General features: G+C 40.2%; 1 protein-coding gene across 4 annotated transcripts in view; it reads right to left on the reverse strand.

Annotated features, from left to right (window-relative positions):
* LIMA1 (LIM domain and actin binding 1) overlaps nucleotides 1-20,889 on the reverse strand; it is a 93,199-nt gene extending 72,310 nt beyond the window's left edge. For all 4 annotated transcript variants that reach the window (XM_044228695.1, XM_044228693.1, XM_044228694.1 and 1 more), the window contains exon 1: nucleotides 20,790-20,889. The gene's annotated coding sequence lies outside the window, so the exon portion shown is untranslated. The remainder of the gene's footprint in view (nucleotides 1-20,789) is intronic.
* Nucleotides 20,890-24,361: the final 3,472 nt, after the last annotated feature.

Below are 24,361 nucleotides of genomic sequence, written 5' to 3' on the forward strand. Positions count from 1 at the left end.
AGCTGTGCTTCTCAAAGCAGAGAAATAGTTTAAGAGCAGAAAGGTAAAAGAAATCTAAAAAAGAACCATAACCATCTTTTTTTTTTTTTTTTAAGATTTTATTTGAGAGAATGAGAGATCAAGAGTATGAGAAGGGGGAGGGTTAGAGGGAGTAGTGGACTCCCCGCCAAGCAGGGAAACTGACGTAGGACTCGACCCCTGGACTCCAGAATCATGACCCCAGCCAAAGGCAATCGCTTAACCAACTGAGCCACCCAGGCGCCCTAAAAAAGAACCACCTTTTTTTTTTATTTAATTTATTTATTTGACAGAGACACAGTGAGAGAGAACACAGCAGAAGGAGTGGGAGAGGGAGAAGCAGGCTTCCTGCCAAGCAGGGAGCCTGACGTGGGGCTCGATCACAGGACCCTGGGATCATGACCTGAAGGTAGGAGCTGAAGGCAGCTGCTCAACAACTGAGCTACACATGACCTGAAGCATGAGCTGAAGGCAGCTGCTCAACAACTGAACTATCCAGGTGCCCCAAAAAAGAACCATCTTGATACAGATTTATCCTATGGTATGAAGGAGAGGGCAAAGAACACAGTGGCCCTTTGCTTATCCAGCAATTTCTGTCACTGTGGTTACCAACTTCTGCCCATTTCAAAGGGTCTTGAACCTCTCAGGGACTGGGAATTCATTAAAGTCATCACCTTCTGTAGGAAAGAGGACTTTCATCTCAGATTTGGCTCTGGCTGTCTCATAACCCAGGGAATTCTTGCTCAGAGAAATGTGGCAGCCCTCTGTTTTGTTGATGGAAAAGGCTTGACCCTTAACCCATGACCTGAACTTTGACATCCCTGCTGTTGATTATCTTCACAATGCCCACCACGTCACTGAACACCAAACTGAGTTTCTGACAGTTACCTACTATAATGGAGTTAATTTTGCCCTCGATTTGCAATGCTGTATTGACACTTGTACATGTAAAGTCACCTGTTTCATCTCTGTGTCATCAGTCACCAGGTTGGAAACATTCTTGATTTTCCACTCTCCAGGGAAGTTTGTTTTAAATACTGATTTCCGGGTCCCATCCCACAATTCTGACTCATTAGGTTTGGGGTAGGGCCTGGGAAGACCACATTTTAACAAGAATCTTTTTTTTTTTTTTTTAAAGAATTTTATTTATTTATTTGTCAGAGACAGAGGGAGAGAGAGCGAGTGAGCACAGGCAGACAGAGAGGCAGGCAGAGTCAGAGGGAGAAGCAGGCTCCCTGCTGAGCAAGGAGCCCAATGTGGAACTCGATCCCAGGACCCTGGGATCATGACCTGAGCCGAAGGCAGCTGCTTAACCAACTGAGCCACCCAGGTGTCCCAATTTTAACAAGAATCTTGAAGTGATTCTAGTGTCAGTGGTTTCCCTATCACAGGTTGGAAAACACTGAAATAAAAGGGTTTAAGACCCAGATGTGTTCCAAGAAAAATAGAAAAACAGAAGCATAAAAGATTTTTATATTGCTTCCTTTCAAATATTGCTATTCAAGAGGCGCCTGGGTGGCTCAGTGGGTTGAGCATCTGATTCTTGATTTCAGCTCAAGCTGTGATCTCAGGGTTGTGAGATGGAGCCCTGCTCAGTGGGGAGTCTGCTTAAAGATTCTCTCTCTCTTCCTCTCCCTCCACTCACACGTGTGTTCCCTCCCTCCCTCTGACAAAGAAATAAAGTTTAAAGAAAAACAAAAACCAAAAACAAAATGAAGCAAACAGAAAAGCTTGCCTGTCCAGCAGGCACAAAATTACCCTGTAGACTAATGACTTGTGATAACAAAATTGTGGTTTTTTCATTCTTTTGGTCTCTAGCTTGATTTATTGCTGAATTTAAAGCGCTGCTTAAGAGAAATATGCACAATTTTTAAAATGGTATCTGAGCAGAAATTCCAGTTTATTTTTACCTACTACATATGAGGGCAGCTAAATTTGAGATGTCAAAAGTTAAAGCAGGAAGCCAACAGACTTGGGCTCTAATCTTTCATCTGCAACTAATTAGCAGTATCATCTGCTAAGAAGACATATCTCAGGGCCTCAATTTCCTCTGGTGTAAAATGAACGGGTTAAAATAGCCTAGTATTTTTCTAATTGCAGGTCACAATTAGTGAGTTGTGAAATCAATTTTAACAGGTCGGAACCAAGATGTTTGCACTAAAGAAAAGAATAGAATGAAACACAAAATGTCAGGCTGCATCACACAGAGTTTAAGTATTCTTTTATAAAGCTTTTGTTTCAGTTATTTGTGTGTGTATAACCGGGTAAGAATGTAAAGTATTTCTTACTGTGGGATGTGGTTTAAAAAAATTATAGTTTGACAAGTGTTGGCAAGGATGTAGAGAAATTGAAACTCTCATAGACGCTGCTGACGAGAATGTAAAATGATGCAGTTGCTTTGGAAAATAGTTGGCAGCTCCTCAGAGGGTTAAACACATCATTATCATCTGATCCTGCCACTCCACTCCTGGGGGGGACGGTATACACACACACACAGAGAAGTGAAAAAAGAACACGTCTAAACAAAAAGTTGTACAAGACTGTGCACGATGCCATTATTCACAATATCCCCAAGTGGAAACATTCCAAATGTTCATCAACTGATAAGCAGATAAACAAAATGTGGTCTAACCATATAAAGGTATAAAATTTGGCCATGAAACGGAATGAAGTACTGATATATCCTTCAACATGAATGAACCTTGAGAAAATCATGTCAAGTAAAAGAAACCAGTCACCAAGATCCTATATCATATGATTCCATTTATATCAAATGTCTAGAATGGGCATACCTATGGAAACAGAAAGGAGATCATGGTTGACTAGCCCTGGCGGGAGAGTTGAAGGGGATTGGCCTGACTGCTAAATGGTATGGAGTTTTTCTGGGAGGTGATGAAGGTGTTATAAAATTGATTGTGGTGATGTGACCAGTAACCCGCACACCTTAAATAGATAAATCATATGGTATATATTTCAATAAAACTGTTATTTTAAAAATTATAGATTGAAAGCCACTAGACTAGATGATCAATGATCACTGAGGCCCCTGGGAATTCTCAGGGTGCCCCCACCCAGGGCTCACATCACCTATCTTTATATCCTGGTTATTTGGAGCCAGAGCAGTGCCATGGGAACACCTGCTGATTCCAGTCCAGAGTCCAGAGCTAACCAGATGCATGGCAACCTCTCTGTGCTACACTTTCCTACTGTGTAAAATGAGGCTGGCACACCTAAGCTACGGGGTGGTTCTAAAAATAAAAGGAGAAAATAAAGGCAAAACAGTATCTGGCACATTGCTTGAGGTAAGAGCCAAATCTTGTCTGTCTTTTTGGATGCCTCTGTGTCTAAGAAACTGAATAAATATTATTCTAAAGGTTTAGTTAATAGATTAATAATTGGGCTTAGTTTAGTTTATATGTCATTTTAACAAGGTCTATGTCATAAGGCTCTGATTAAAGTAACTCATAAACTTAACATAGTCTTCAGCCGTTTGACTTTTTTTAGTGCTAAATTTACTCTAATATTATCTAATGGAGGTAGTAATACTAGTTAAGGAATTAGTGGTCTCTTTAAAGCATGAAATTTTTATTTCATAATGACTAGGAAAATTACCTATCTCCTCTTAAATGTCTGTTTTAGACACGTGAGCAATTAGTTTTTGGAGCTTTTGCCCACAAGTCAAATTAAACAGGAATCACTTTTTTTTTTTTTTAAGTAAAAATGCAACCAAATTGCAAAAAGGAAAACTCCAGATATAAATGTGGGGAATTAATAAGGTTCTTGTTGCAATATAAAAGTTTTCAATCTTTGATTAAGTCAGAGGTTTTCAAAAAATGTTTCAGCAGCCAAGGTGGAATTCCCAAGCATCCCTCAAATCTCCCCACACCACCAGCCTCCTTCATCCTCTCCTTTCCTTTGGGGAACCTCACCTCCACAGTTCTCCACAAGCACCCCAAACTGGGGCTGCCCATTGTTCATTGCCTTATCAGAGTGATTGGTCAAGAAATGGGCCTGCCTAGCATAAAAGATTATGTGGAAACATACAATGTAAGAAACCAAAGTCTCTGCCTCCTCTTGTATACTCCTTTCCCCAGCACAATCTGACTTGCCAAAGATAACCTCTGTCACACTTTGAAGTATAAACTTTCTGATATTACCTATACGTGACAGTAATAGCAAATGCACAGCACAACAGGTCAGTCACTGTCCTAAGCATTCTACGTATATTATTTTATTCTCACAACAACTCATGAGATCCTACAGTGATGCCGAGTTTACAAATGAGGAAAATGTGAGGCACAGAGATGTTAACACCAACATATAAACACATACATTTTTTTAAAAATCAGTGATTTTATGTTAATGTGCTATTCAGCAATTATTTATTTCCTCTTGGACATCTTCCCACACAGGAGAGGAGGACCTATAGGGAAGGCCACATAGATGGAGGAGGACATATAGATCTACCTCAGCCTTTCAGTAACAAATACTATCTCACTTTGCAATCTTCTATAACTTATGTAACCTGGTCCCTGTAAATGAAAACACAGGTTGCTGTAGGTTCTTCATAATTAAGAACAAGACTGCAGTGAACATTTCTACTATTATCTACTTGGAGGTATGTGCATCTACGGTGTAAATTCCTGGGAGCAGCATTTCTAGTTTAAAAGGCCTATGCAGGGGCGCCTGGTTGGCTCAGTGGGTTGGGGCCTCTGCCTTAGGCTCAGGTCATGATCCCAGGGTCCTGGGATGGAGCCCCGCATCGGGCTCTCTGCTCCGCGGGAAGCCTGCTTCCTCCCCTCTCTCTCTCTGCCTGCCTCTCTGCCTACTTGTGATTCCTCTCTCTCCGTCAAATAAATAAAATCTTAAAAAAAAATAAAAAAAAAAATAAAAGGCCTATGCAGTAAGAAAATTTTAATATACATTCCCAAATTTTCCTCCAAGAAAGTTGCATCAATTTATATATATATATATAATATATATATTATATATATATAGGCATATATGCCTATATATATATAGGCATCAATTTATATTTGAACCACTAGCTACCTGAAAAAGACTATTTTCCACACTCTTGTGAATACTGAGCATGCTTAATACTTTTTATTTTTTTCCAATCTGCTAGATGTGTGAAAAATGGTACATTATTGTTTTAGTTTTCATTCCTTTAATCATGGGGAACGTTGAACATTATTTTCAAATGTGTGCTGGCCCCTGAACACATTTTTTTTTTTTTGAAACTACATTCACTTCTTAAACATTGTTTATAAATTGTTTATTATCTCTACAACTTAATTACTTTTTAAAGTTGCACAAGGACTTTCTTAATATCATGTGTAACTCCTTGGGCAATTCAAATTGCCTCTCACAGCAGCTGTCCTTTCCTGGTGTCTGATTCCTATCCAGATCTCATTAACATTCTTTCCCAACAGAAAGGTTGCTTGACTTTACAGATGAGATGGTTTCTGTAGAGTTCCCTTCTGTAGGGCCCACCCCTTGATGGGTCACCAGTGCACAGTCCTTCAAGAAGCCTGACTGACACCAATAATCCAAGCATTAAGATCACTGTTCGGGGTGTGCTTCAGCTGCTACCCTCAACTAGCCAATTGAATGCTTCTCAGTTGTGGGGGGCTGAGGGGGTAGTTGGAAGGGGTGGTGATGGAGGAGTTGGGGAGGATGCTATGAATATTTGATCATCTTTGGAATCTCAATCTCTCATGCGAGTCCAAACACTTCTAATTTTTCTTCTAATTTTTCTTAAAACAGTTCCCTATGATTCCAAAGTAAAAATAGCATTGGGAATTTAGATTTGGTTTAATCCCAGAGTTATTGGGCCTCAGCAAGGAGGTAGACACTGGCTCTAACCCCCTACTGTCTAGATGGACTGTGTGAAAATCGGGTAAAAAATCTGGGCCACCTTAGCCTAAGCCTGGGAATTTGTTATTTGGCACTGGTCATACGTAAGGTAAGTCATCCCATTTGACTTTACTCCCCTAATCTTTATGATACCATGAAAAGACTATTATTCTCATCTTACAGAGAAAGAAACTGAGGCCCAGAAAGGTTAAATAACTTGCTCAAGATCACACAACTAGTTAGATAGTATGACAAATGTCCATGTCTAATGACTTACTGCAAAAACACATGTTCCTGGTATTTGCAGGTGGTCTGGGCCAGGCTCATCCTAAGTGTCTTGAAACTAGACAGGCTAGTTCAAACGCCCCAGCCTGTTCCACATCAAACCCATTCTGCCCCTGGTTCTTTTCTGCTCAAGTTGACATCTTCAGTCTACCGCTAACTTATTGGGTAACATTAGGAAAATTACTCAAAGCCTTAGTCCTACATCTCTCAAACATTCCTTTAGCTCAGTGCTAAAATAAGTGCTTAATAAAGTGATAGTGGTAGCACTAACAAAAACATCAAACACTGGGACACCTGGCTGCCTTCAGCTCAGGTCATGATCCCTGAGTCCTAGGATCGAGTCCCACATCAGGCTCCTTGCTGAGCAGGGAGCCTTCTCCCTCTGCCTGCCACTCCCCCTGCTTATGCTTTCTCTCTCTCTCTCTGACAAAGTAAAAAAACAGAAAAATCTTTTAAAAAATAGAGAACACTTACTGAACACTTATCATGTGTCAGGTACTATTGTAATTGTTTTGCATATATAGGTTTCTTAATCCTGGGGTGCCTGGGAGGCTCAGTGGTGCCTGCCTTCTGCTCAGGTCATGACTTCAGGGTCAGAGGGAGCCTGCTCCCCACCCCCACTGCCTACTTGTGATCTCTGTCTGTCAAATAAATAAATAAAATCTTTTAAAAATTAAGTTTCTTTTTTTTTTTTTTAAAGATTTTATTTATTTATTTGAGAGAGAGAGACAGTGAGAGAGAGCAGGAGCGAGGAGAAGGTCAGAGAGCGAAGCAGACTCCCCATGGAGCTGGGAGCCTGATGCGGGACTCGATCCCGGGACTCCAAGATCACGCCCTGAGCCGAAGGCAGTCGTCCAACCAACTGAGCCACCCAGGCGTCCCTAAAAAGTAAGTTTCTTAATCCTTAGAGTAGCACACTCGAAATACTATTGTCCCACTTCATAGATGAAGAAACCGAGGCCCAGAAAGGTCAAATAAATGTTAACTTATTAATTTTTTAGGAGGCTGGGATGAAAATAAAATGACCTCTAGCACAGAGAATAAGCCAGAAATTCCATTCTAGTGTACACTATATTTCAGGCAACTTATTTTTGTTTAATCAGCAATAAGAAAAGAGGATCTCTACTGTTAGTTCTGAGAAAGTGGCAATGACGACTGGGAGCACCAGATCTGCTTAAAATCTGTACCATTTCTCTGTACCTAAAAGTCTGAATCTCTCTCAAAATCTCTTCCTCTCACTGTGTAAGGACCAAATTATAGGTGTTCTCAATACCTCTGTGAAAACTCTAAATAGAAAATGATACATAACTATCCTACATGGCTTCTATTACTTTATTACTTTATTCAGCAGTTTGAATATCTTATCTTCTTGTACTTTTGAAACCCAAATTAGCTTTTTACATAATTGTGGTAGCCTTCATATATCCTATTTGGACAGGTAAAAGAGTAACCTCCAATTACAGCCTTTAAAAACTGACTTTGCTCTAAAATTTTTAGGTCACAAAGAGCTACCCAAGAACCTTCCTAATCTTTTTCTTTTTCTTTAAATTAAAAATCACCTAATATACTCCAAGTTTGATTCTACCTCTCAAATCTAATTTGTTATTTATCTTCTTCCTCCTCCCCCTCCCCAGTTGATAATTAACTTACTGTAAGGGCAAACATAATCCAGTGGATTGAGGTTTTTTTGTTGTTTGTTTTTCAGAATTATTCACACATATAAGAAAAATCTCTCAGTAAGTAGAAAAACAGATAATTATATCAGTAACTTCATATTTAAAGTGAAGAGAAGAGAAAGGCATAGTTAACTGGAAAAAGAATGTGGAAATTTATAATCAACTAAGACTGTTACAGAAAGCATAGTTTTACTCTGAATAGCCTGTTTCTTCTTCAACCTTTGCACCATTCCATGCTTTTAAAATCAGATGAGTCATGTATCAGTGCCTGGTACAGTGTAGAAGCTCAATAAAAATCTGTTATATGAATAAAAAACAGTTTTATATTAGTTCTCAGTTGCCACATATCTCAACAAAGGCCCACTTATATAACTGAATGTCTATAAATCACATGCTCACAAGTCTTGTCAATTACATGCTTAATTAACACAAGGTAGCTAATTAAAGAGTCTTCTTTACAATGTCAAATCAGAAGAAATATGTATACTTATTTTAAGAAGTCTGCTTCCAGGGCGCCTGGGTGGCTCAGTGGGTTAAGCCGCTGCCTTCGGCTCAGGTCATGATCTCAGGGTCCTGGGATCGAGGCCCGCATTGGGCTCTCTGCTCAGCAGGGAGCCTGCTTCCTCCTCTCTCTCTCTACCTGCCTCTCTGCCTACTTGTAATCTCTCTCTGTCAAATAAATAAATAAAATCTTTAAAAAAAAAAAAAAAGAAGTCTGCTTTCAGTTAAGGATATAACCCCCTTATTCAAGTCCTTTATGCTTAATAATTAATCGAGTTTTCTCCATTAATTACAGGGCGTCTTAGTTTCATGCCTGGCCATTCCAGGAAGGGCCTGGCTTCCATTCTTCTTAGCTGAAATTTTAGATGATGTGTTTTTTTTTTCAGGACTTGCTTAATCTGAAAAGCCAGTTCAGATCAATTTAACCAATCCCTTCAAGGAGGAGGAGAATTAAAACGAGTTTACTGAAAAGTGACTCTTCTCTAGGCAAGTTCTCTAATCTCTCCTTTCTGTACAAATCTGAGAAGCTAACCAAGAACAATGCTTTCATCAAGGACGAGCATAGCTGATGCTGATTAAACAAAGACAAACCACGGAGCCACAATTTTGTTACTTACCTCAATCAATGCTATGCAGTTTATGTCTTAGAGACTGGTCATAAACATCTTAATATTAGTGGGTTTTTTTAAAGATTTTATTTATTTACTTGAGAGAGAAAGACACAGCGAGAGAGGGAACACAAGCAGGGGAAGTGGGAGAGGGAGAAGCAGGATTCCTGCAAGCAGGGAGCCTGATGCCAGGCTCCATCCCCGGACCCCTGGGATCAGGACCTAAGCTGAAGGCACTGCTTAACGAGTGAGCCACCCAAGTGCCCTAATGTTAGTGTTTTAACTACACTTTAATGATTGCCTTCTAAAAATTACATCAAATGATGATGCTGTTTAAAGTTTTTGAGACGCTTTTATTGAGTAGTGGTCTTTTAGTTGACATGGGGGAAGTCAATCAACTTCTTTAGGTCTCAGTTTCTTCAACTCAGAAATATATTTACAAGGGATGGTTGTGAGGATTACCAGTTTTTTGTTGTTTTGTTTTATTTAGAGAGGGAGAGAGAGAATCTCAAGCAGACTCTTCACCACCACCACCCCCCCCACCCCCCCCCACCCCCGTGCAGGGCCTGCTGATGCGGGACTCAGTCTCACAACATTGAGATCATGACCTGAGCCGAAATCAAGAGTTGGACACTTCACTGACTGAGCCACACAGGTGCCCTGGGATGGTTGTGAAGATTAAATGAGAGAATAAAACTAAAGTACTTTGAAAACTATAAGTTACTATAAAAACTATTGTAATTTTTAATAAAATTTCAAGTCAGTTTCAAGAAAAAAAAAACCAGAATTAAAGAATAAGTCTATCTGGGGTGCCTGGGTGGCTCAGTCAGGTAAACGTCTACCTTCAGTTCAGGGCATGTTCTCAGGGTCCTGGGACTGAGCCCTGAATTAGGATCTGTGCTCAGCAGGGGATCTGCTTTTTCCTCTCTCTCTGCTCCCTCCCCCACAGCTTGTGCTCTCTCTCTCCCTCAAATAAATAAATAAATAAAATATTTGTTTAAAAAAGAGAAGTTTACCCAATGAAGAGAAATTAGAAGAAACTAGAACTGATGATTTCAATTGTCTGATTTAACCAGACATTAACAAGAAACCCCTTGTCTGAAGCTGTTGCTAAAAATCTTTCAAATCAATAGGTATGTAGTAAGAATATTGAACATAATTTCATTTTTCCTTGAGGATTCTAGGTAGTTTTCTTATTTTTCTTCTAGAAAAGAAAAGCTTAAGAAAACTTTTGGTTGCTTGAAGATTCCAGTTAGCTGGATTCTAGTTTTGCCGTAAGTTGTTTTGTCAGTTGGATTCCAGTTTTGCTTGCTTTAAAAAATGCAGTGAGGGACGCCTGGGTGGCTCAGTTGGTTGGACGACTGCCTTCGGCTCAGGGCGTGATCCTGGAGTCCCGGGATCGAGTCCCACATCAGGCTCCCAGCTCCATGGGGAGTCTGCTTCGCTCTCTGACCTTCTCCTCGCTCATGCTCTCTCTCACTGTCTCTCTCTCTCAAATAAATAAATAAAATCTTTAAAAAAAAAAAAATGCAGTGAGAGGGCACCTGGGTGGCTCAGTTGGTTAAACAACTTCCTTCAGCTTAGGTCTTGATACCGGAGTCCCGGGATCAAGTCCCACGTTGGGATCGAGTCCCACATTGGTCTCCCAGCTCCATGGGGAGTCTGCTTCTCCCTCTGACCTTCTCCTTGCTCATGCTCTCTCTCACTCTTTCTTTGTCTCTCAAATAAATAAATAAAATCTTTTTAAAAAAAAATGCAGTGGGAGCTAAAGGATTAGTACTGGGCAGCAGTAACAACCCTGGAAATGGATGCTGACAGTGGGAGTGAAATAGTGGCCTGGATCCTGAGAACACCTTGGAAAACCTGCACTCAGAATTGAATCCTGGCGATCCCAGCCTCCATTTCTCCTGCTCCCTTCAGAAATCCTCTGAGGCTACTACCTGCTTTGACCCCAGATGGAACTACTCAGCTGTTGTCTGTTAAACAGCAACAAAACTTTGGATTGCAAACCAAAACAAGACTTGTTAAAATAAGAAGTCTATCTTCAAAGGTTTATTCACGCATTCAACAAATGATTATTGAGGACTTAGCATGTGTCAAGCAGTGCTCTACCTGGTAAAGGTATAGTTAAAAGTGACAGACAAGGCCTCTGCTCTCATGAAGCTTCCATTCTACTGGGGGAAACAGGACAATTAAATATGGTGACTAGTGCAGTGAAGGAAATACAAAGAGAGTAACTGGAGTGGTGGTAGGAAAAGGGCCAGATGCTTTAGATAGCCGTCTGGGGAAGGCCTCCTTGGGAGAATGACATTTGAGCTGAAACCTGAATGATGCGGAGGACATAGGCAGCCAGCCAGGGGACGAGAAGATGTGGGAGTTTTCAAGATGGAAGAAATAGTGAATGCAAAGGCCCTGAGGTAGGAATAATATGGCTGAGGAGTGAATGAAAAGTATGAAATGATGACAAAGCTGACAAAGCCAGATTTAATAAAGACTTATAAGCAGTGGTAAAAGATCATAATTTTACTCTAAGTGTGAGGGAAAGCCAAACATTTTCATGTAATAGTGCTCACAAGAAGAGATATATTTCATATTCTTTATGATATTTAATTGCCTATTATATGTATAATGACAACTCAATAAAAAGGAACAGCAGAGTTCTCAAACTCAGAAGACTTATAGTCTTTCAAGGAAGCAATAATTCACAAATAATGACAGTACTGAGGTTAAAAAAAATGAAGTAAAAATAAAGTGCTAAGTGAAGACTGGGGAGGGAGCCACTGATTAAATAGAAGAAATTAGAAAAGGCTTTATTTTTAAAAGGACCATTTTACTTGAGCTCCTAAGGAAAAGGATTTAAGCAGGAGTGGGAGGAGGGAGAGGAGCCTGAGGCTGTGGGAACTGCATGAGCAAAGGCACAGAGGCAGGAAGGGACTGGGTGGGTCCAGGAAACCGTGAATCACTGTGTGGCTACAATGCCAGGTGGGTGGGTGGTGATGTGGAGATAAGCCTGGAAAAATAGGCTGTCAGGGTGTGGGAGTGGGCGTCTTGAATGGCATCCAGAGAAATTTAGATTTAATTTACTTGGGCTTTGCTTCCCCTTAAGTGTGTAAATGAATCTTCTGTGGTACTTTGTTAAAACTGCAGATTCCCAGGCCCCATTCCTCCAAATATAGTGATTTGTAAGTCTGTTGGTACCTGGAAATCTACCTTTTACACTAATACTACGGGTGATTCTAAACAGGTTATCAAGGGAACCATACTTTGAAAACCAGTATTGTGTGTGTGTGTATGTGTGTGTGACCACTCTGTACTAAAAGGGGAAAACTGTAGCCAATTCTAAGGACTTTAGCAAAAAAAGGGGGGTATGAATTAGAACAACAACAAAGAGCCACTATCACTGTTGGGGTAGAATCAACCAAACATGGCAACATCTCCCAAATGTGGGAAAAGAGAAGGACTGGGAAGTCTGGGTGGCTCTGTCAGTTAAGTGTCTGCCTTCAGGTGAGGTCATGGTCTCAGGGTCCTGGGATGGAGTCCCTCCTTGGGCTCCCTGCTCAGTGGGGAGTCTGCTTCTCCCTCTCCCTCTGCCATTCCCCCCCTCTTTCCTGCTTGTGCACACACACACTCTCTCTCTCAAATAAATAAATAAAATCTTAAAAAAAAAAAAAAAAAAGAAAGAAAGAAAAGAAAAGGACCGAAGCGTTCAAGACAACTTCAAGTTTTCTCCTTAGGGAAACGCCGTGGACACAAGTGCCTAGTACACAGGAAATATCTACACAGTCTGCCAGGTAGTTGGAAATACGGATGTGGAGCTCAGAAGATATGCAAAGGAACTAAACATACTGCTTTGATACTCCTAAGTAAGTTCAAGACAAATTAAAAAATTAGTTATAAAAAGTAAAAATAAAAATTAGAAGGCAGGGATGCCTGGGTGGCTCAGTGGTTTGGGCCTCTGCCTTCAGCTCAGGTTGTGATCTCAGGGTCCTGAGATTGAGCTCCATGTAGGGCTCTGCTCGGCGGGGAGCGTGCTTCCACTCTCTCTCTGTCTGCTTCTCTGCCTACTTGTGATCTCTCTCTGTCAAATAAATAAAAAAAATCTTTTAAAAAAAATTAGAAGGCCATCAAAGTGAATACTTAACCTAGCTGCAGATGGCAAAAGACTTCACAAGGTAAAGGCAACAAAAGAACTCCCAGAGAAAAAGATCTATAGATAAGTAATAATATATCATATATAAAATTAAAAGACAAATAACTAGTTAAACATTTGACCACAGGGCAAAGAATTAATATTCTTAAAATGAAGAGCTGGGCACCTGGGTGTCTCAATTGATTAAGTGTCTGCCTTCAGCTCAGGTCATGACCTTGGGGTCCTGGGATAGAGCCCCTTGTTGGGTTCCCTGCCCCGTGGGGAGTCTGCTCCTCCCTCTCCTTCTGCCCCCCATTCCTGCTCATGCTCTTTCACCCTCTCACACTCTCTCAAATAAATAAATAAAATCTTTAAAAAAAAAAATGAAGAGCTTATACAAATGACAAAGAAAAAAGCCTACTAAGTATAGCTTCTATAGGAAACAGTGGAAGTTGTTAAGTAATTTGTCTTGGCAACTTAAACCTCTTGTCATAAAATGAGATTTGCTTTACAACCATTAGAGATGATGGGGTTTTGTGGCATAGATCAACAGGGCTTTTATGATTTATGTAACTAGGTTGCCAAGTGTCAATCTACGGGAGTGCTTCAAAAATGCCAGTCTTTGCAAGTTCTACTGTTCTGAGGGCACAAACACATTAAAGTGCCGCTAGATTCCATTAAGCCTTGCTATCCCTATGAAAATTGCCTTTACTGCATCTAGTCTTTTTCCTTGGGCTCTATATTTCTAAATTTGGTGAAGGGTTAGGGATGGAACAAAAAATAATTTCATAACATCTAGAGAGTGGTGGCTTGAAAGCATCCTTTCAGCGCAAAGGTTGTATGGACTTTGGGATCAATAACCCAACCCTCCCATTTTACAGAAAAGGCTCAGAGAGGATGAATGACTTGCCTAAGATCACCTAAGTGGTTGCTTCCCAATACCAAATTGGGAATCCTGACTTTCAGGTCAATACCCTTTCTACTTGGCAGTGCTGCTCCAGCAATCATAAGCTCTGGGTTCTCACACCAATGGGCATTTAAAATGCTATAATTTCAGGTGATTGGGTGACTCAGTTGGTTAAGCAACTGCCTTCGGCTCAGGTCATGATCCTGGAGTCCCGGAATCAAGTCTGGTATTGGTCTCCCTGCTCAGCAAGGAGTCTGCTTCTCCCTCTGACCTTCCCCCTCTCATGCACTCTCTCTCTAATAAATAAATAAAATCTTAAAAAAGAAATAAAATAAGATGCTACAATTTCAACTTGTGTACAGTTTCCACTTCATCACTCCACTCCTTCAGTTTGGCCTAATAAAAATCTGTACTCCCTCCCCAAAAGCCCCAAATAAATGAAAGAACCCCAAACAAAAAGCAACATAATTAAAATGTTAAGGCCCCAAAATGGGAATGGATTAACCAAAGACAATGCACAGAGGAAACTGAAATGGAAATGAACATATGAAAAATGTCCACTCTCACTAGTAATAAAACACAAATTAAATCACTTTTGCTTAACAAATTACTAAAGATAAAAACATAAGATCCAGTATTATGAAGGATGACCTCAGATGGACACTCACAATCACTATAGGTGAGAAAGTTAATTTAATTAGTCTAACCTTTAAGAAAAGCAATTTGACAGCAGGTTTAGTGTTTTTTTAATTTTTATTCCCTATGACCCGGTAATTCAATTTCTGGGAAGCTAACCTAAGGAAATAGTGATTTGTACAAAGATTTATGCATTAATTTATTCTCAATTTTTTTACTTGTTAATAATGTTGTAACAATCGAAATACCCAACTACACAGATAAATTACGCAATATCAATACAATAGGATATTGAACATCCATTATAGTTGTTTGCAAATAATTCTGATACCATGGAAAATTATGACATAGAGTGAAAAAGCAAATACAAAACTGTATCTACTACTACTAATAGGATGAGCCCAATTACCTTGTGTGTATGTGTGTGTGTGTATCAAAGTGGGGAAAAAAACTGAAAGAATAAACACCAAATAATTCTCTCTGGAACAGACTGTGGAATATTTTGTCTTTTTTTTTTAAGATTTTATTTATTTATTTGACAGAGATCACAAGTAGGCAGAGAGGCAGGCAGAGAGAAGGGGGGAAGCAGGCTCCCTGCTGAGCAGAGAGTGCAATGTGGGGCTCTATTTCAGGACTCTGAGATCATGACCTGAGCCGAAGGCAGAGGCTTAACCCACTGAGCCACCCAGGGGCCCCTATTCTGTCTTCTTTATAATTTATTTTTCCTCAAGTTTTTCATAATAAGCATATGTAATTATTCTCCTCTAAATGGGTTTACAAGTTTTTATATGTGAAAATAAAACAAGAATTATCTATATATTGAGAAAAGAGGTTTAAAAAATAATCTGCAGGGGCACCTGGGTGGCTCAGTGGGTTAAAGCCTCTGCCTTCGGCTCAGGTCATGATCTCAGGGTCCTGGGATTGAGCCCCGCATCGGGCTTTCTGCTTCGCAGGGAGCCTGCCTCCCCCTCTCTCTCTGCTTGCCTCTCTGCCTACTTGTGATTTCTGTCTGTCAAATAAATAAATAAAACCTTAAAAAAATAAATTTCTTTTTAAAAATAAATAAATAAAAACTATATAAATAAATAAATAAAAAATAATCTGCCAATCAGTCACATGGAGATGTTAGTTGAAGCCATGGACAGGGAAAGAGTATAATAAGAGCAGGATGCTGGACCATGGCACACACCCACACTTCGGGTCTAAAAGACTATGAGTTAGTGAAGGGGCATGGGGGGCAGTGTTAGATTAGAAGATGGACAACCAGGTGAAGTCATGCTGAGAAAGTCAAATAAAATAAAGAACCAAAACAGTTGTTCACTTTGTCAAATGTTGCCAAGTGGTTAGAAGGAGGGCAGTGACAGGATCCTTACAGGGAAATCACTGGGTACAATGCAAGGGCAGACAGGTTTCCTCCAGCACTGGAGGTGGAAGCCAAATCTGAAATTTATCTATTCAGTGAAACTGACTATGGGGAAAAGAAGTCCTGGGCCATTTGCTTAAATTTCAGTTTATGGGGGAAAAAAGATTGTGGAAATCTAAAACCAAGTAAAAGTATATCAGGATTACTAATCTATGGGTAATGAACCAAAAACTGGCATGAAAAACCATGTTTGAGGGCACCTGGGTGGCTCAGTGAGTTAAGCCGCTGCCTTCGGCTTGGGTCATGATATCAGGGTCTTGGGATGGAGTCCCACATCAGGCTTTCTGCTCAGCAGGGAGCCTGCTTCCCTCTCTCACTCTCTCTCTGCCTGCCTCTCTGCCTACTTGTGATCTCTGTCTGTCAAATAAATAAATAAAATCTTAAAAAAAAAGAAAAGAAAAACCATGTTTGAGGGATTGTCAAGTTTTTCATATAGTAAGCTCTGTTATAGGATAAATAAGAGAAAAAAATAGTTCCACACTTGTCATCAGAAGTACAAAAAGTAAATCTTTCTAAAAGGATGGGGGGCTTCTGGCTGGATCAGTTGGTAGGGCATGCAAAGCTTGATCTCAGGGTCATGAATTTGAGCCCCAGGTTCAGTGGAGAGATTACTTAAAGTATTTTAAAAGAACATAAAAAGTTTGCTTTTTTTTCCTCTTAGGGGCGCCTGGGTGGCTCAGTGGGTTAAGCCGCTGCCTTCGGCTCAGGTCATGATCTCAGGGTCCTGGGATCGAGTCCCGCATTGGGCTCTCTGCTCAGCAGGGAGCCTGCTTCCTCCTCTCTCTCTCTGCCTGCCTCTCTGCCTACTTGTAATCTCTTTCTGTCAAATAAATGAATAAAATCTTTAAAAAAAAAAGATGTAAGTTCTTAGTTTCATTGTAGCATTATGAAGACATTTTTAAAAAGAAAATAAAATGAATGTAATATACCATAGTATCTTGGTAACTTCTCATGACTGCACATGTGAAGTCTCTAGAAACATTTCCAAGTATAAAGAAATCATTAGACATGCTAAATAAAGGATTGCTTTTCGGTCAAATCTTGTCCTTTTAATAAAAAGAGATCTGCTTTTGCACAATCATTTGAGCCTCAGGGACTTTGCATCCAGCCACACAATAAACATAGCAGTATGTTCCTACCAAGAGTATCATTTACCATAGAATCTCAATTCCACAATCATTAAGTAAGAAAGTATTCAATTTATAACCATTCATTTGTTACTAAAGAACCTTGAGAGTCTGTGTTAAGTAATTTAACATCATCTGAAGATTACTGTACACAATCCAAAGTAAAATGCTTTAACTTCCTATCACAAAACACAGTGAAAGACCATAGTAACCTTAAGAAAAAACAAATCTTTTCTTGCTAAATAAAACTCACCTATTTCTGAGAGTACAGAATTAAGAACTCCTGAAAACTAGTTTCACTGTCAACATAAACAGGGACAAATTCTCCCAATTTGTGGTTAGGTGGCCTTTTTTGGCAAAGATATCTAATGATCTCCTATACTCTCAACCTTCTTTTGTGTCTGGGTGTATATGTCTTTGATAAACCTTTTGGTACAGAAGCCCTAGGTTAATTATAGTTGATTGTTGAAAAATATCAGTGGAAAGTCAAAATTTGAAACCCTAAGAAGAACAATCATTAAAATTGTACTTGAAAACATTTAAGGAAACAACATAATCATTGTAGATACCCAAATACATGCAAATACTGACTGCCTTTCCAAAAATTTCCAGTGGAGACCACTTTCCCAAGATGCAAACAGAAAGAAAAGAGGTAAATAATGTCAAAGAAATGTGTTCACCAAGTACCATGGCTCATATCACCAAATCAGATGACCACCATCTGTTTTATTAACTCAGAATCTCCATTTAAACAATGAAAAACAGGGGCATCTAAGTGGCTTAGTCAGTTGAGAGTCCAACTCTTGGTCTCAGCTCAGGTCTTGATCTCAGGGTTGTGAATTTGAGCCCGGCACTGGGCTCCATGCTGGGCATGGAGCCTATGCATAAAAAAACAAGCAAGCAAATAAGAAAAATGAAAACCATCATCACATAGAAGGGACTGTGTCATGTTCATCCTCTATATACTGGATCACTGGCACACAGTAGGCAATTAATAAAAACCTGCAGTTACATGAAGAGTGCTTTAAACTACCATAGACTTCAGATAATCAAAACTGCAAAGAATCTTTCAAACACTTCTGACCCCTTCCTCCTCCACTCATTTACCCATCCTGTTCCCTCTTCAAAAAAAAGAAAGAGACATTTTGAAGGCACCTGAGCAAGAAAAAATATCCTCTGCCATCAAGAAGGGCTGTTAAAGAACTGTTTTCACTTCTAAAGCTTTCTCTTCTTAGAATTATCAGAAGATTGAAAGTTAGTCCACTTTTACCCAGAATCTGGAACAAAACTTGAATGTACCAAGTTAAACAAAGTTGCACAATGAAGCAATTTTATAAAATGGCACTGTTTTCCTAATGTTGCCAATACACTATTCTATTCTCAGAAGCTCTACAGTTCAGGAACTACATGATAACAACTTTGAGGCCCAATACAGAACAGTGAAAAACAGCTCCACCATTTACTGAACTGACACAGAATTAGGGACAGGTCCTTATCCCACCTTCAAAAGGTCATACCGTTGGCGAAATACCCCGTAAGAAATATGAGCAATACAAATATATGAAGAAAATAATTCACTATTACTCAAAGTTTTTTGTTATTGTTGTTTATTTTGTTTTACTACTAAGGAAAAGTAGAAGAAATGTTCCTCTTTTTTTTTTTCCCCCAAGTAGGCTCTATGCCCAGTAGAGAGCCCAGTGTGGGGCCCAAACCTGACCCCGAGAGCAAGACCATGGCAGAGATCAAGAGTTGGGGGCTCAACCAACTGAGCCAACCAGGCACGCCAAAGAGGGACATTTTTTAAAACTGTATTTTCTGGGCACCTGGGTGGCTCAGTGGGTTAAGCCGCTGCCTTCGGCTCAGGTCCTGGGATCTAGTCCCACATTGGGCTCTCTGCTCAGCAGGGAGCCTGCTTCCTCCTCTCTCTCTCTGTCTGCCTGCTTATGATCTCTCTCTGTCAAATAAATAAATAAAATCTTTAAAAAAAAACTGTATTTTCTATGCTTCTACAGCACTCTGGGCTGATGTCTAGTACAGCACTGATCTCAAACTTGAAAGTTGTAGCTGCTGATTCTGTCTAACCCATTTTATTTTATTTTATTTCTTTTTAAGATTTTATTTGTTTATTTGACAGACAGAGATGACAAGCAGGCAGAGAGAGAGAGAGAGAGAGAGGGAGAGGAGGAAGCAGGCTCCCTGCTGAGCAGAGAGTCCAATGTGGGGCTGGATCCCAGATCCTGGGATCCTGACCCAAGCTGAAGGCAGAGGCTTTACCCACTGAGCCACCCAGGTGCCCCTAATCCATTTGATTTTAAATAAGCTTTTTTAGAGTAGGGATGTTCAGAACTTTCAATCCATAATAGGACTGACAAAACAAGAGGTACTCAATAAATGCTTTGTCCAAAAAAATGAAATATGTTCCTAAAGTAATTACCTAATACCATATTATGTACTGTTCTGTCAATTCAAAACAAGAAAATATATGTGCATGCAAAACTTTTTTTTAACCTTCTTTCCTGCTAATTTGATAACTTTTTGAAGGTCTACCTAAGGCAGAATCATCATTCAAGCTATAACTCCACAGAAACTTAGAAAATGCTTGTTGAGGGTCATCTTTTTTTGTTTCTCCATCAGACCTCAGAAGAAAGTGTTATTTTATGGTTCCTAAAATATTTATCATTTGTGAATAGTATAAGTAACCATGTGGATAAAAAGTATTCTGTTTAATCACTTAAATCAACGGCAAAAGAAAGAATATTTAATGCAAAAGACCTCTCCCCTAAAGGGGTATTGTCTTAAGGCTGATAACTCTCTAAGTACTTTGGACTAACTCGACAGGCCAAGTCAGTAGAACCATCTGGATTAGGCAGACTTTTGAAAGCTGGAATTAGGTGAAAGACAATAGTAGTTCAAATATCTCTTACCAGGATCAGCTAAACTAGTTGTTGTAAGCACCAGTAAGAAGGCAAGGAGGGACGCCAGATGGTTGGCTCCTAGCACCTACAAATTCAACCTTAGTAGGTGCAGCCACGGGTGTACAGTTACCTTATATTAACACCTACGTATGTTGGTGACAGGTGCCAGTGATATATACACGATAGCGATTCGAGGATGACACACCCAGCTGCAAGGACAGCTATATTCTCAACATGCCTCAAAGGGCTCTAAGTGTCTTAGAGTTCAGTTGGCAGATTGGAAGGGGGGGAAATCGAAGAGGGAGGGAATGGCTTTATATGAAGATGGTAAAAGAGCAGCTGAATATCAGAATACTTCCCTAGGAGACTATTTTGAATTTTATGTCGCCTTCCACCACTACACCAAAAATGTACATACTTAGGAGTGTTTCCGATGGAAGAGGTGGTCCCATCAGCTCCCCGCTCTCAAGCAGCAAAGGTTCGGCCCTACATAATTACTCCCAAGCCCAGCGCAGTACCCAGAAGTGAGGAAAAAGCCCATGATCAGTGGTTCCTCCACTCTTTCTCTCCCGGAGAAGGGGGGGGGGGTTCACGCTCCTTGTGCTCCCCCTGCCCCAGAAGTCGCTGGAGAAAGAGACTGTGGAGAGAAGCCGCGGTCTCGCGCACTCCCCGGTTATAGAGGATGTGGAGTGAGAAGGCGCTTACCTGGCTAAAATCGGTCTTTCCTCCGTACTGCTACCAGCCCTGCCACAGGTCCCAGGCGCTCTGCCTTGCGCACCTGTCGCGACCCAGCTGCAACACCTACAGCTCCTGCGGCCCCGCCCCGGTCCGGCTCAGAGACCCGCCCCGCCCCGCCCCCCGCTGCGGGGGCGCGCACGCCCGCCGGCCTCCCGTGCGGCCTCTGGGCGGGCGTGCGCGCCACCGGGTGCGTACCCTGCGTTCCCGGCCGCTCGGGATGCTCCGCTGCGCGCAACGTTTGGCGTCGTGAGAGGCGTGGCTGCTTTTCCAAGGGTTGCTTCTAAAGCTCCGGGCTTTTCTGTGAGGGAGCCACGCTTCTTTATTGTGCTTCTGTACTTTGGCCTTAACTCTGACCCAGAGTTTCTGCAGTTTGACTCAGTAACGACTGGGCGGTTTGACCTAGGTTCAACTGTAGGTCAGTCCCCAACCAGGTTCCTGGTGCTTTCGGGGTAAGTTTTGTGCAGAGAGGGTTATTTGGAGGAGGCCGTGTGGTGTAGTGGAAAGAGCTACACATGAGCCCTGACTGTACCGCCTGCCGTTCATCAAGTCGCTTTACCTCACTAGGGCTGTGTTTTCTTGTAAAAATTAAGTGGTTGGACAGGGCGGATCTAGTTCTCCAACAGCTCTAACCGTTATTATTGTACACTTAGAATTGGAGCTGTGTGAAAAATTGAGTACGTCAGGAGGCCTACCAGTTGGCATTCCCGTCCCCAAGTTCTTGCCCCAGTTCCGTGAGCAGCGTTGAGTACCCTCTGATAGTGTCCTTCCTTTTCCTGCACCGCACGTAAGGTAAGGTTTCGGATCACAAGTTTTCTGAAGATTGTTGGAATTCATATAGCTTGACGAGTACTCCAAGGGGCTTGTGGTACTAAATGCCTATACTTACACTTCCTGAAGCAGTTAAGGAATATATTTAATAAGAGAAATTTCCAACAACAGATGGATAGACCAATCCATTCCCTTCTTCCTTCAGATATGCAGCCTAGACTGATTTCTGGATACGTACAAGGCATCAAGTCTAGCAAAACTGGCAGGAAGCGTGGAAATGTAAAAGAGTGTCACTTCAAGATGGTACTCCAGAAAATGCATTCCCCTGCAGTCTTAGTTCCCACAATAGATGTCACAAACACACACTCAATTTGTAAAAACTCAAGCTAATAAGGGCCCTTATTCTCCACCAAGAAGGCTAAGAAGCCTAACCTGGCTTATTTAGACCTACCTTTGAATCTTGTCATAGCCACTTAACCAATGAGGCAAATTACTCCCAAAATTCTCCCTTAGTGACCTTTTGAACATAGAACTAGTAGTACCTCACAGGTGACTTTTACCAGTTTTCAAGGCTGTTTGCTAAATTTGGGGGGATTTTATAAGCCAGTTGTTAAACATAACCACTGTTATAAAATCGAATTGTATAAATTTACAATTAAATATGTTAAAATCAGATAATAAATACTCAAAACTCATCACTTTTTTTTTTTTAAACTTAGTTTTACTTAGAACTCTGCCCCTAAGGGTTTGTATTTTATCTGTATGGTGGGAATATATACATCTTTTCCCAACTCTGGTCAGAGAGTTCATATTTGTACTTTGAAATTGCCTGCAATAGGAACATTTACATCATGGAAGTTGGCAAATGCTACAAATAACGGCTTAGTTTATTCTTTTGTTGATTTTCCAGGCCCAAGTATCTGCAACTTTTTCTGTAAACAAATAGTAAATGTTTTAGGCTTTCTAGTACATATGGTCTTTGTCACAACTACTCAACACTTACATTAAAAATGAGTGTGACCATGTTTCAGTAAAGCTTTAGTTAAAAAACAGTCAGTCTGGTAGAGAGAATGTTGATAATGCAGAATTAGACTTAATAATGTATCATATTCCTGGCCTTGACATTGTGAAGAGCACAAAAAATTGAAGTATTCTTTCAGCATTCAGAAACTGTTGTCCAATTCAGCAAAGAAGTTGCTAATGTCTTTGATAAATGAGTGAAGTTCCAACATACCTCTTTGCTATTTTATTTCTGTCTTACTGGTTAACTTAGGTGAAAATATCAACCAACATTCACGTCTGAACTACACTTTTGTTTGTTTGTTTGTTTGAACTACACTTCTTTCACAGTGTTGTGAGCATCTTTTTTGCTGAATCAAATTGTAATTAAGCATTTGTTCATAGTCTGATTTTGTGAAGTATTGTTGGAAAAAGAGTGAATCAAAACTGATGAATTTTCAAGAAATACCAGGTCACACAAAATATAAACATAGGCCAAAAAGCAAAGTTACTGTTTTAGTTTAAAATCCTGCCAAGGACTCCATCAAAAAACTGTGAGAACTAATATATGAACTCAGTAAAGTTATAGAATACAAAATCAATACACAAAAATCTGTTCTCAACACTAATAACAAACTTACAGAGAAATAAAAGAATCCCATTTACAGTTGCATCAAAAGGAATAAAATACCTATGAATAAATTAAACTAAGGAGGTGAAAGATCTATATATTTGTTTTGTTTTGTTTTTGTTTTTGTTTTTAAGATTTTATTTATTTATTTGTCAGAGAGAGAGCACGCACTGGCCGACAGAGGCAGAGGGAGAAGCAGGCTCCCTGCCAAGCAAGGAGCCTGATGTGGGACTTGATCCCAGGACGCTGGGATCATGACTCGAGCCAAAGGCAGCTGCTTAACCAACTGAGCCACCCAGGTGTCCCAAAAGATCTGTATATTGAAAACTATTTAAGAAAATAATAAAAGAGGGCGCCTGGGTGGCTCAGTGGGTTAAGCCACTGCCTTCGGCTCAGGTCATGATCTCAGGGTCCTGGGATCGAGTCCCGCATCGGGCTCTCTGCTCAGCAGGGGGCCTGCTTCCCTTCCCCTCTCTCTGCCTACTGTGATCTCTCTCTGTTAATAAAAATAAAATCTTTAAAAAAAAAAAAAGAAAATAATAAAAGAAATTGAAAAGGACACAAATAGATATTTTGGGCTTATGGACTGGAAAAATCAATATTATTAAAACGTTCTTACTACCCAAAGCAATCTACGGTTTCAGTGCAATCCCTATCAAAGTTTAAATGGCATTTCTCAAAGAAAAAGAACAAATAATCCTAAAATTTGTATGGAACCATGAAAACCCCTAAATAGCCAAAGCAATCTTGAGAAAGAACAAAGCTGAAAGGATGCACCCTGATTTTAAAGTATATAACATTTACTATATTATATTTAAAATAATATGGTATTGGTATAAAAACAGACCCATAGACCAATGGAACAAAATAGAGAGCCCAGGAATAAACCCAAGCCAACAAATTTACAACAAAGGAGTAAAAAATACATAATGAGCAAAGGATGGTCTCTTCAATAAATGGTGTTAGAAAACTGGACAGCTACATGTGAAGGAATGAATGAAACTCTACCACTATTTTACACCATACACCAAAATTAAGTCAAAATGGATTAAAGACTTGAATGTAAGACCTGAAACCATAAAACTCATAGGAAAAAACATAGGCAGTAAGCTCCCTGACATAGATCTTGGCAATATTTTTT

The sequence above is a fragment of the Neovison vison genome, chromosome 12, assembly GCF_020171115.1.
Source record: "Neovison vison isolate M4711 chromosome 12, ASM_NN_V1, whole genome shotgun sequence".
Classification (NCBI taxonomy): Eukaryota; Metazoa; Chordata; class Mammalia; order Carnivora; family Mustelidae; genus Neogale; species Neogale vison.